We start from the raw sequence: 13,816 nt of genomic DNA, 5'->3' as shown, positions 1-13,816 counted from the left end.
GCCGTACATGTTATAGGCAGGGGTGCGAGACCCTGGTAGCGTGTATAGTTTGGATCTCGTACAGGAGAGAGGTTACAACTTGGAGATCAAGCTAGCTAGAGATAGAATTATGTACTAGAGATAAACCTCCTATCCTAACTGCCAAGATACGTACAACTCCTGTTAAGATATGGTACATATGCGCACAAGTAAGGTTGACACATACGGCCTGTTTAACAAACATTACTACACAATGTCAGGGTAAAGCCAAGACACAGTTTGGTTTGTCATTTTGAAGGCATAAATAGAAACAAGAACACCATATATACTCTATAAGGTTTTCTCTAAATTTTGTGAGTCTCCGAAGACATGTGTTCTCTTCCAATAGTTTGACTTTAAAAGTACTTGATGTGTCCACACAATTTATTTTTGATGATGTGCACGACACTTTCAGCAGAAAAAGAAAGCAAAATCTAGGCACAAATTGACTCTTCCCTCCTGTGTACCGAGATAAATGAATTCACAAGTCCCACAAAACTGCCATGTGCAATTTGGCATCAATTTCTTTGCCACGTTTTGTAAGAGAAAATGTATGTGTTGATTACTATTGAGCCTTTGGTTAATTGCTGGACCTGGCAATGTGTGTGCATTACTTGACATTGTACATTTGATGTTTCATGGTATTCCAGAGCCCCATCTAGCTTAGCTTGTCGGTAGTATTGGACAAAATAAATAGGTATTTTGACTTTGATAAATTAGGAGTGGTCCGTCTCAAAAGTGTTGTGGTTATGTTTAATGTACTCTTGTGCGCGAGATTTTTACTATGTTCCCAGCTCTGTACATTGTTCCTATGAGCTGTTCATGTTGTTTAATAAAACTTATACTGATGCACTGTAGTTCAGTTCAGTTTTTTAGTCTCTTCGATATGTCGTGCAACAACCATTCAGCAAGGATTTGTCTTTCAAGCTGTGTTATTAGAGGCAATGGTTGATGATATTCGTTGATATTTTAAGTGCTGATATCTTTGCATTTTATTTGTAGGAGGAGCTTTGAAAGTTTGTCAGGGCAGAGAGGATGGTTCTCAAGTATGCTACTATCATTGATGTTGTGTGGGAACGCTAAAGATTTGTGAAACTGCTTGCCACTATCTTACTTGTACCTGCAATTGTGTTTTATACAGGACAGGGCTCTGCCGTTTCAGTGGTGCCAAGATATACCCGGGGAATGTATCGGATTCGTCCATTCAGACTCTCGAGCAAGCTTGTGTGCCCATATCGTTAGTGCACATGGAATTAAATAAGTAGAAATTTGCTAAGATTATGTTGTGCATTCTTTGCGTGTATCCAAAATCAGGTCTTCCTTTTGTCCAACTCAAAGTGCAAGCGCTATTTCCGCAACCATCTCAAGCCTGCTAAGCTTATATGGACTGCCATGTACAGGAAGCAGCAGAAGAACGTACGCGGTAACAAGCCAATTCCCTTAAATGATATACTCCGTATACTTCAACATATGTTTCATAATCTTAATAGTATCTCCTATTAGGTGATCTAATTAGGAAGTGTAAGTACAATGATCTGGTAAGTAAGTGGGCTGCCTAAATATTTCCTCTGATTAATATTTTAATTTACCAATACGTACTGGTAGTCAAAGAAACTGGCATCTAATCAGTATCAGGGATGAAATGAATTACTTACCACACTGTGTCAGTTAGTCTGCTCTTTGTTCACGACATGAGTAGTTTGTATTACTTAATCATGTGTAATTTTCTTTCCTTTTGCTCTGTTGTAAATGGATGTATAGTTTTCCAGCTTTCATCTCTGTTTAGATGTGTTTTCACCAAAACTCCCAAATACTTGCTTGCTTTGTTTTTTTAAGCAACTACAAATTGTATGGGCATATGAAGTTGCGGCTTATAATTCTTCGTGGTGAGGTTGCAGGATATTCGTGTTAAGGCTGCAAAGAATCCGTGTCGTCTCGCTGTCCATCGCCTCTGGACGCGCCATTGATGACCATAACCAACGTCTATGCATAGAATCCATGTGCCGTGTTTCCTGTTTCTCTAAGACCTTTTAATTCTGCCGTATGATGTGAGGAAATATGCCTTTGTCATCTATATCATCGTTCATGTAACCTCTAAGAGTCCAGTCTTTGAATGTGTTGCATTCGCGCAACTGTCTTATTGTTTCAGTTAGAAGCTTCTCTGAATGTGTTGCTTTTGTACAACTGTCTTATTATTTCAGGTAGAAACTTGCACGTATCAGTGCTTCATCTCCTTGTGCCCTGAGTCTGATGAGATAACAGCAAGTACTACACACAGGAAAGTGGAAGGGGCGCGTCCAACCTGGCACCGCCCAGCTTTCGCTCAGGCGGCGCGCCACGGGCGCGCCCCAACCACTAGTGTATCACAGTAAGTTGCTTGTTTCGGCCTTTCAGGACAGCAATGTGCGCACAACAGTGTACTCATTCAGCAAACTAGTAGTATGTACAGCAGCAATAGAACCCTTTGATTTCTGAAACATTATGCTCAATTGCTCATTCAGTAAACTCAGCAGTGTTAAAACATATTACTGCAGAAGGTAAGTGGCACGAATTACTACAGCTAAATTCAACAAGATAGCAAGAATTCAATTAACTACTACAGCTAAATCAGGCGACTCCTGATATGAAAGTGACTGATAATATACAAAAAGATTCAGATGCTTCGTCGCTTGTACAAAAAGCTTGATCTTCTGGGCTTAATACTGCTACGGATGCTGATGCCGAGGGTCTCCAAATATACTGAACGGAGGTTCTGCATATGAATAAGGTGTATGATATTTAGCCAATGGATGAAATTAGAATACACTCAGAGAGAAGAACAGGAAGTTGTCTCCAACTGCTATGTATCTCATCTTCTAAAAAAGAACTTCACTGCCAAACTAAACTCATAAGAAAGTTTGCAAGCTCTAACTTGAACTACAATATGTAAGTCAGCTAGCTTTTGTGGAAATTAAATGCATTTTACTTGTTATTCAAGGAAAAGAAACAAGCATGCAGGGTTTCAGGTCCTGAAACTGAAATAGAGCAAAAAAATGCAAACAGGGAAAAAAACTGATGTTCATGTATTTCACCTTGACAAAAACTGATGTTCACTACCATTATACAGTTCATGGAATAAAAAAACTAATATGTATTTCAAGATTAGGCTTACCTAATGCTGCAACCAATGAGCATCAATATCATCACTTGTTCCATAAATAACATCGTTTATTATCGTGCCAACATGATTAGTTCCTGCAATGAGACAGAAAATAAAAGGTTACAAGTTAGCTGGACATCAGGGTGCAAGCGGCGCGGCACCCTGATGACGTGGCAGGCTGCAACCCCAGGATGACAGCTTGTTGGCTGGCGACCTTGGGACTGGAGAAGTACTATGTCCAGAGCCTGATCAAATGATGCATACTGGAGCCACTCCTGTTGATAAGCATACAACACATTTGCCACTTTGTCGTTGTGGCTGTTCCCAGCTTCCACCAACCATTTTTCTCATAAGTATACATCCCTCCGCTCACACTTCTACCGATCACCACCCTCATGCATGCTTGTAAATATATGAATCACCCAGTGCTGCATTGAATCCTCAACACATATAGCCAGAACACACAAGAAGTACGCCATTCCAAAATACGCAGGAGGTGGTCGCTAATTGAAACAGAGCAGCAATACCCAGCTCTGAGTAGTTCTCTACCCAAAGATGTAAACAATAGCAACACAGACGTTATTCAGTTTCAGATATGCTGGAACAGAGCCAACCTCAAAGTAATCTGAGGGTTGTACACACTGAACACCCGATGGTTGCAGCATTTTTGAATCAATTTTACTATGAACCATGTAAAACTTGATGCATCTGTTGTCCAGAAATAGATTACAAGATTCACGGCAAAAACTGTGAAATGGCTTTGAGTTGATCTGGCCATTAGAAGTAAGCTACTGTTGCTGCTCTTTGGGGACAAAAAGTTCACATCCTCACTCGTAGTGTCTGGAGTATGGAGAATCCAGTTTTTTTATGCCCAAAGAGGAAAACCACACTAGCAAACAAACTGGAATTTGAATCATGAGGCTACACCGTAATTTGTACAGTTTGAACAGCTAACAGTTTGAGCAGTACCTTGTAATATCTTCTTTTTTATGTATTGGCCACTTTCAGTTTCCACTAGATAAGGGTCATATAGTCCTTGTGCTCTCGATTCACACCTGCACTGATTGCCACTAGCCCCTACACTTCTAGCGATGCCCAATATCCAGTGATGAACCAAATCATGTAGATGTGCAGTGGAAGTACACAGACTTGTTATATTGGAGCCCACTGTTCACAAAATACAACAGGGGGCCGCTGATTCAAATGGCTGATTCTGGGATCCATTTCCATGGCAGCACATACGTTATACCAGAGCCAAGAAGTCCATTTGATAATTATGATATGGCTGATTATCACAACAGGCAAAAGAGTATCATATGCTCCTTCTGTTCCAAAATAGATGACCCAACTTTGTATTAACTTTGTACTAAAGTTAGTATAAAGTTGAGTCATCTATTTTGAAACGGAGGGAGTAAGTAGCTCATAGGGTATTTCAAACTCAAACGTGTTGTTATCAGCTGAATTCAACATATCCTTGCCGTGGGCTCTCTTAGCAGAACCTTCCTCCTAGATGGGGCTCATACTTATCTTAGCAGTTACAAATGTCATGTCCAGAAAAACATGTTGCTCGTCATAATCATCAGCTGCAACCGTATCAGTTGACTGTGAAGCAACACCATAATTTTTTGTCGAAGGCATGCCTATTCCATATCCAGTCAAATCTACTAGAAATTGATGAAGCAGTTGTTGCGCAGATTCATTTGTGAACAAGAAAAACTGACCGTCTGCCTTGTGTGATAATAGAATGTGATACAGTATAGTAAGCTGAATTCTAGCTCCTGGACCACCAGCTATTTGTTTGCATCTCTTATCAAGATGGCCAGTCATCTTAATTTCCCTTCGACTAAAAAATGACCCATTCCCGGATATGCTCATGGTATGCACGGGGCACGGCTTCCTGCAATTTCTCATGTTGAAGAATAATAGATACAGCACCACGCTCGTCACAGTTAAGCATCCATTGTTCATACTGTAGATGCTAGCTAGAGAAATCAGTAATGGTTTGAACTGTATTAACTGGAGACCAGTACTGCTAGAGAGATCCCGTGGACCCCAAGACTGCAAATGTGTAACAGGCAAACAACTGAAAAGCTTCCCCTTGGGAATCAGTGCAGTACGCTAAAACCTGTCAGAGAAATAACCTGAGGTGGTGGCCATGGATGCTTCCGACACCCTCCTCCCCTCATTCCCCTCATTCACGATGCACGACATGGTTAAAGCCTCATTCCCCTCATTTGGGTTGTCGTCGGGGCAGCCAGTCGAACACCTAGTGGGTGTCGGTATAGCGACACCACTAGCGTTGATGTCAAAGGCCTCGACATCCGCAGCACAGGTTATGACCTAGGGACGATGTCGACGGTGGCCGTGGACGACGCATGTGACGTAGCTGCAGCAAGCACGGACATCGACATGGTGACGCCTTGACTCGAGCATTGCGTCGAACACATGGTTGGTGCAGGTGCAGCAAATTTGTTGGCGTCGATGACGCCGTTATTGGAGTGAATTGCAAAAAACCACCGCATTTGAAGTTCACTTTCAGATTTGCCACCACATTCCTTGTGCACCCTAAAACTATACCATTTTTCTTGCTATTTTTTTCAATAAACACTGATGACTGATTTTGGGCGAGTTAATCCAATTTCTGCCATACCGGCCCGCTGGTCATCAACACAAACTGTATTGACTGTAAAGTTAAAGAAAGGCCCACCCGTCAATGTCAATACCAGCATATGCGGCGCACGCACAAAAGGACTGCCGGAGCCCGAAGGTGCTCATCCGCACGGTGCTCTGCTCGTGCAGCAGCCGCCGCCGCTGACCACTGCGAGAGGTGAGCTCCTCCTTCCCCTCACGCCAGTAACAGCTTGTCTCCTCCCCGTGTTTGTTACTGATGTAAGAGATAACAATCGGAAGCGTTTCTACTCTCCTTGGAGGAGAGCCGCGTACGTATCTATAATACCTAAATAGTTCATCCCTACTATACTATTTCTTTTTACATGCAGTCTATCCACCTCATCATACATGTCACCTCAGCAATTACCATCCAATCATGTTTCTCTGTTTCCCACCTTGAGCAACCGAACAACCAAATAGTATCGCTTTTTTTTGAGCATCAGTACAGACACAAGCGCTCATATACACGCGCATACACTCACCCCTATGAACGCACGCACGCACACCCTACCCCTATGAGCACCTTCGAAAGACTGAGCCGGCATATATACGTCGTCTACGGGAACGTCTCCTCCCACTGAAAGCGCATCGCCGGAAATCCTGAAATAAATCCAGGAATAATGCGAGCATCAGGATTTGAACCCTGGTGGGTTGAAGATACCACTGTCTATCTAATTAACCATCTCAACCACAGGTTGATTCGCACCAAATAGTACCGCTAAAAAAATCACTTTTAACTGACGATGAGGGCATGAGCCCACCCGCCCAGTCCCAACGTTTTAATTCTCTCTTCATGGACGGTGCCGCCTGCACGTATCCATTCGCTGCCTCGGGGCTGACCCAACAAATATGTTACGTTTTTTTTTTCTTGAGACAAACCAATATGCTACGTGGTCTGTAAGCTAGCTTCGGGCCCTTTGAGTTGGTGTTAGGCGTCGTCTTTGCACATTCGGGGCCCATTACATTGGACGACTAGACCTACTATCACGTTACGTTGCTCACGGAGTCTAAAAAAAGAAAAATAGGTTTTGCGCACAATTCATCTTCCCTGTTATTATCCCCGTCGCTATCTATTCTGCCGCCACGACCGGCGCTCTCCCGGCCACGAATTCAACTACTACAAATACAAAAGAAACGGCACCATTCAATGTCACTCATTACCACGACCTCCGTTACCTGCAACGCATTCCAGTTCTATACCTCGCTCGGACTGATGGCGCTCTCTATTCTCCGATGGTGGCCACCACCTATAAGACACTCTTATCCAGATTCACACTTATTTCGCCGGGGTTAGCGCTCACTCCGTCCTCTTCAACGACCGTCTTCAGGTCAGAAGATGAAGACATCATCATGCTCTGATTTGTGTGTATAGCGTCAAAGCCAGATCTCTCGTCTGTACATACATCTTCCTTCTAATATTCATTTGATATATCCCTTCAGCGGTCCTGCTTCCATGTCTGATAAGCTATTTTGCTTGGCTATTATTACTTTGATGTGACAGTTCTTGGCTGTGCTATGGACGGGAAGTTTATTGCTCGCCGGGTTGGTTGTTTCATATGCATCGGGCTTGATTGGTTTCATTCATGGTCGGTTCCTACAGATGTGTGGAAATTAACTGTTACTGCTGTTCGTGAAATAGGTTCCAGGTGTACAATCACCATGGACAACAAGGTAATGTATATCGTCAAGACTCAGTTCGTGTTCTATTAATTTATCTCATCATCTCATGCTATATTCTTTGATATTGCTTACAATTTTCTTTCTCTATTCATCAGCAGTTGGCAGAACATTGCTTCTTGCAAGTTGCAGCCAGGGGCTGCGCTAGGAATCTTAAAGAATTTTATTTGGATTAAGTGACGCCTGTTGATTTTTCGTCAGTTCGCATTAACAATTCATCATTCTCTCCAGGTTACTTTTTTGCAATTTTTGGGTGATATAGTAACGGTGTGATGATTTATCAAATTTTTTTTCTTGTTATATAAATATTGCTTTAATATTGCAGATCATTTAGTACAAATTATTAGTGGAATCACGTATATCTTTCTTGGCAGACGATTTTGGTTGAGAAACCTAACAGCCCTGGTCAAATCTTTGAAACAAGTTAGCAGGATTCTTATTTTAGTGACATATTAAAATCTTCTCTTTCAACTAATACCGGTCATACGCTCAGCAGGATTCCTAATCAATGGTATGGCATCAAAAGCTTATATTTCAGGTTGGATAAGGTTGCTGGTGCAATCTGTGCGTACACCTTTCCTTCCATCTGATAAAGCAATGAAATGTGGAACCAAGAAATAATCAATTCTACCTATTCTGCCAGTATTGGTACGACTATTTTAATGTCCCATTGTAGTAGTTTTCTTTGGCTTAGTAGTTTTTTAGGGGTTGGGCTCAATAGCTGATGGCCAGCAAGTTCTTATATGTTTTCAAGTTTATACTCAACTGTACTTTGGTCATGAGGATTTAATTATGATTAGTTTATAACAACCACTTTTTATACTATGACCTCTACTCTTTTAGTTGGCATACAACAAACCAGTTGAGCATTGCTTACACCTTGGTCGCATTGGTCCGACATTCAAGGCCCTTTGATGAGAGCCACGTAACAAGAAGTTAAACTTTGGTACTTCTAAATCTACATGCTTGCATTCCGAAACTCTCATTGTTTGTCATTTCGATGATGTGACCTCTTGAGGTATATTGAAGTAGGGTGTGGCTAGGTCTCAGTCGACTGAGATTTAACCAAGTCCCAATCAAGTGGCATAACATGAAGAGAGAAAAAGAAAAAAAATTGAAAAGAAAATTTTGCACAAATCTCAATGTAAAATCTCACGGATATAACATCGACTGAGACTTCATTCGACTGAGACTTAGCGAGACTGATTGAAGTATAAATTGATGACATAAATATTTTCCCATCGAGGATAATTGAGCGCCATCTATTCCATTATCCTAATACAAAATCGATGATTAATGAACAAACCGGTTTCACTTCAAAATTATGCAATTGTGTTCACACTTGAAAATAATGCAATTTTATGAATACAATATCTATCCCTACCAGTGTAGCTGAGTTCATCTTTTAGTAAAATTTGGCTCTCCATAAAAAATTCCTTCAAATAAGTTAATCTGTCAATTAGCGAAAATTCGTTTCTGATCGTCGGAACAGCTGAGCCCGAAATCTCAGTCGTTCGTATTCATTGGGATGCAGGAGTATTTTGTATTTCTGAGCATATGCGTCCCGTGTATTTACAGGGTATTCGTTGATGGTTCCCGCGCATTAAAGAGCTGCTCAACGACCAGCGCTTAGCGGGACCGGATCAATGTGGATGGATCAGAAAGTTTTCCGAGCCTCCTCGTCCCGCGCATTAAAGGTTCTGCGGCAAACCATGTTCAAATACGACAGCAGGCAAACACCATCCTGAATATTGTTATGCACATTCAGGAGCCAGCAGGCAAAAAAAATAATCTTGGTGATTGTCGTGCACATCCATGACCACGCAGGGATAAGTGAAGAACCAGTGATCAGATGTCAACCTTGTCAGCATCGTTCTATTTTTTATCTCATAACAATTTGTCAGATGTGATCACACACTAGTTGTTATGTCACAGTGATAGCGAAAATCAGATTCATCAGTTTAGACAGCGCGGCTGTATCTGAAAACATTAGTTTACTTCATGAGGAACAAGCACGGAAGTTGATCCATAAGTCACAAACTAGAAAATCGTCGATTATTCATCTTTTACACAAGGTCTGAAAAAGTCTTAAAATGCTTTGGGCAATAGTGGCCTCGTGCACGAGGTGCGACGGTGACCCGTAATACCACAATTCTTGCAAGTTACAGGCTTGCGAGGTTGCTTTGGCACATCACCCATGTCTGGGCAGCTGGTCCTCTTATGTCCTGGGAGCTTGCGTATACTACAAAACCTCCTCCGTTTACTCATGCCTTCATACGGTGCTTTCTCTCTGCTTGAGCATGGACGCGCGACACCACGCTTCTTGCTTGGAGCTGACAGACTCGCGAGGGCATCCCAATTGCCAGATGTGGTAATGTTGTTCTCGTTCTCAACAATTACTGCATCATTGTTGAGCATTGCCCCAGCCGATACATTGTTCTTCCGACTTGATTCATCTAATATATCCCGTCCTCAATCCCTAGTCCATCCCTGTTTTCTGCAAACGGAGATGCTGCTATGATTAAGTATTTGATCCTCCCCAGCACTATTTCGTAGGCAGCCACCGATGAGTCTCCAATCCTCACAAGTTCCATTGCATGTAGGTACAGAGTTGAGCTTCGACACGTTAAAGATTGGTTAGCAGCCTGGTCCTTCCGAAAGTGAGCAATGTGTTGTGGCAAGATGTCCCTATCATCTTTTGTCCACCTTTTCAGGATGTGCCGTTTGGGTATTTCCTTCACCCCAATGTGGCCCATCACCTGCGCACGTCAGCAAGAATAAGTACCATATCTTGCACATGAGCGGGTTCGATAGTATGAGAGCATGGCAGAAAAGCATTCCAGTGTGAGCAAACTGACCGCATTCACATTCGAACCAGTCACCCTCATCTGATATGGTCACCTTGTATTCCACCTTTCTCCATTTATCTCGTCTTTTGGCATCATTGTGTCATGTGATATACTTTTTTTTCTTTTCAAATTCCTCGACTTGGTACGATCCACCTTCGAACATATACTCACCAAATTGTTCAAACATCTTCCATGTATCAACCTTACCCGCATTGCCTCTCGATAGCAATGTTTGTTCTCATGACAGCGCCACTCTGAGCAGCACAGAGGAAAAAGAGAATTTGCCAGTTTTATACACAATAATATGAGCAACAAACAATTGAGTAGGTTTTTCATATAGTGGGCTTACAATCCTTGTTTGTTTTTCTTGGTAGCTCTCATCTGATTCCTGGTCGAATTGCAGCCTCATATCCTGACGCACAAAACACATGCATTGGACTTGCTGGTGGCATGTATATTTTCAGCATATTGTTTGCACTCGTGCTACGCTGGGTGCTGGTCATTTTGGCACAGAAAACACCTTTGAAGTATGGTTTCACCCACTTGCGTCGTATCTCGTACAAATTTGTCATGTAACTGTGGGACATCAAATTGTACTTAACAAGCATACCCCATGGAGTCTCAAATTCTTCCTCACTTATCATGTGATTCACCACTTTGTGGAATTCAGCCCTGAACTCACTCTTGCTGGTTTACAGTGGGCCAAGGTTCTCTTTGACTTTCTTAAGAATATGCCATTTGCACCATTTGTGCACAGTCCCAGGAAGCTCGCTCTTGATTGCTATCTCCATGGCTCTTGCTTGGTCTACAATTGTCACAACAGAAACAAATTAGTAGAATACATGCATTTTTTCCGTGCCATCATAGCTTTGTTTCTCATAAATAAAATGGATGCATACCTGTCAATATTGTCTGTGGATGTTTACCACCCATCATGTTGACGAATTCAGCGAACACCCACTGGGAACTCTCAACTTGCTCATCATGCATCAGCACTCCAGCTAGTATTATGCTTTGGAAGTGATTGTTCACACCAATGAATAACCCAAAGGGTATGTCATACAAATTGGTCCGATACGTCGTATCGAATGTGATGACATCACCAAATAATTTGTGCTGCAGCTTGCTGTTCCCATCTGTCCACATAAGGTTTTTTATTCTGCTTTCCTAGTCACCTTCTACTCGGTAGGTGAACTCTGGGTCATTCCGTTGTATCTCCTTGAACACATCTCAGGTTTTGTTCACATCATCGTCAGCCTCGTCTCGACTTTCGTCCACACAGGTTGTGCAATGACCTTTTTGTGATAGGCACACTCTGTGATGAACCGAAGAAGCTGCCAACTATGTTGTAAACCTTGTTGAGGTTCACATTGTTCGACCTAAGCTGCTTCACCAAATCTCTTGTGTAAACGTCTATGTGCTTGTGAGATGGCCAATGTACCTTTTCACCACAAGTAAGAGACAATGAATGGTTGTGGCTTCACCGGTGCTCAGCAATGTACCATCCATTTGTCTGCAGCTCTAAGTAATCTGATCATCGAGGGCACTCGCAGCGGCAAGAGCGGCTATTATGTTGATCTGGTTTTCCCTGCATTTTTTTTACCGTTCGTCAGCTCTTAACAAATGAATTCCTATACAAGAATTAGTTAAGGAAATATAAAGGTCTGAAGTGCTAACCGTGCACCCACATACAATCTCTTGCATACATTTTTTCCACACAACATTCAACCGGCTCTTGCCATTTCTTATACCAAATCCGAGCTCCCAAGAATATAGGTTATAGAAATCATACACTTCCCCTAGGGAATCAAAGCTCATCTCAATATCTGGCTTCACTACATTCTTCGATGGTTTATCAGCGCATCTCCGTATGGTTTCTTCTAAAGAAAAAAATCATTTTGTTTTTTCAGTTGTCTGAACATTTTTACATTGTCACTAGGGTGTGTACAAGATCTTTTGTCTTTGTTTGTGTTTTCAGTTCAGAAGCACTAAAATGGGTTAATTCTGTGAATGCTTGACGAACTAAAAAAAAGTTGTTTTTTCAGTTGTCTGAACATATTCTACATTGTCACTAGGGTGTGTACAAGATCTTTTGTCTTGTTTGTGTTTTCAGTTCAGAAGCACTAAAATGGGTTAATTCTGTGAATGGTTGACAAACTGAAATTTAGCTGACAGCAGCACTAGATTTTTTGTCTTCAGTTCACAAGTGCATCATTTAGCTGACAGTATCACGTATACGCTTCAGCTATTTTTCATAATGGACATATTTCTTTCTTCACCTACAGAAAATTTCAAACACTTATGAGAGCCATGTATACCTTCTGGTCCATTCCGGGTCGTCTGGGTTGACCTTCTTGGTGGATTCGGCTGACTGTGTCCGCGATTCCTTCCTCTTGCGGGGTGACTTGTTATGCTCATATGAATCATCGAGGTGGCCAACCACAGCATCGCACGATGAGTCGGCTGGAGTCGACGCCGACGTCCATACGTCCATTAGCACCAATGGATCTGACTGCTCAACATCAGCAGTCACCTCTCGCAGCGGGAACCTACACGTGTGACCAATAAATCGAAGAATATTTAGCATATTTGCGTTGGAGCGTCTCGGGATAGAATAGAACGGAATATTATGGTGAATAACGTACCTGTCAACCAGACTCTAGCAGAAATTCGAGCCCGTCTTGGCGTACTTCCATAGATGTCGCCGCACTCCCCGCCATCGCCATTGCTTTTCGCCGTCTCCCAGTGAGCTTGGAGGATGGGGGCGGTGGAAGGGGGTGGGGCTGGAAGGGGGGAAACTGCTCAAATGAGTACAGGGGGACTGAGATATTTCGACTACCCCACACTCCACCCATCGGCCAGCATTTTACTGACCTCTTGATGGCGCTGTCTTCGCACTAGACGGCGCGCTTACGTTCCCTGACGGAGACGATCCACGGCTCGGGTCGTCAGCGTAACGTCGAGTTTCAGTTATGAGCCCACCAGCTGGCGTATACCACTGTTCATCGCCGTATACTGTCAGTCGATCTCATTTTGCCTCAGCCATATATGATGCAATGGACCCACTAGCGCAAATCCCTAGAGATGGACCTACGACCAGGATACCATGTTCAGATGCCACCCAGCTCAGTAACGCCGCGCTCGTCAATTAGTTTAATTTTTCATGGTAAAGAAATACAATATTTCCATCATTTGGTAGCCAGAGGTCCCGCCGCAACGCGCGGGGAATCATCTACTATATATTGAGAGGCAAGCCCTGCCGTAGCGTGGAATACAAGAGTCGGAACCGGATTTGAGCGATCGGTTGTTACAGAGATGGAATAGGATACGAGGGAGAGTTACAGAGATAGTTTAGGATTACATGTTGTTGGAGATTCAAACTCTAACACCCTCCCTTAATCTAAACTATCCTATACTGAGATTTCTCTTGAACTCTTCGAAAAGCTTGACCGACAAAGCTTTA

The 13,816-nt window shown here is 42.6% G+C and overlaps 1 long non-coding RNA gene across 1 annotated transcript; it reads right to left on the bottom strand.

The window, feature by feature from the left end:
- Positions 1-9,537: 9,537 nt before the first annotated feature.
- On the bottom strand, positions 9,538-13,128 carry LOC119308782. The gene is made up of 6 exons (XR_005150297.1): positions 12,999-13,128; positions 12,672-12,902; positions 11,253-11,941; positions 10,703-11,158; positions 10,363-10,607; positions 9,538-10,263 (listed from the first exon to the last, which is right to left on the bottom strand). It is a non-coding gene; the product is annotated as an uncharacterized LOC119308782 (long non-coding RNA).
- Between the last annotated feature and the right edge of the window lie 688 nt (positions 13,129-13,816).

Source organism: Triticum dicoccoides, chromosome 1B (assembly GCF_002162155.2).
Source record: "Triticum dicoccoides isolate Atlit2015 ecotype Zavitan chromosome 1B, WEW_v2.0, whole genome shotgun sequence".
In the NCBI taxonomy this organism is placed as follows: Eukaryota; Viridiplantae; Streptophyta; class Magnoliopsida; order Poales; family Poaceae; genus Triticum; species Triticum dicoccoides.
The sequence above is the reverse complement of the archived record's forward strand: the minus strand, read 5'-3'. Positions and strand labels throughout refer to the sequence as shown.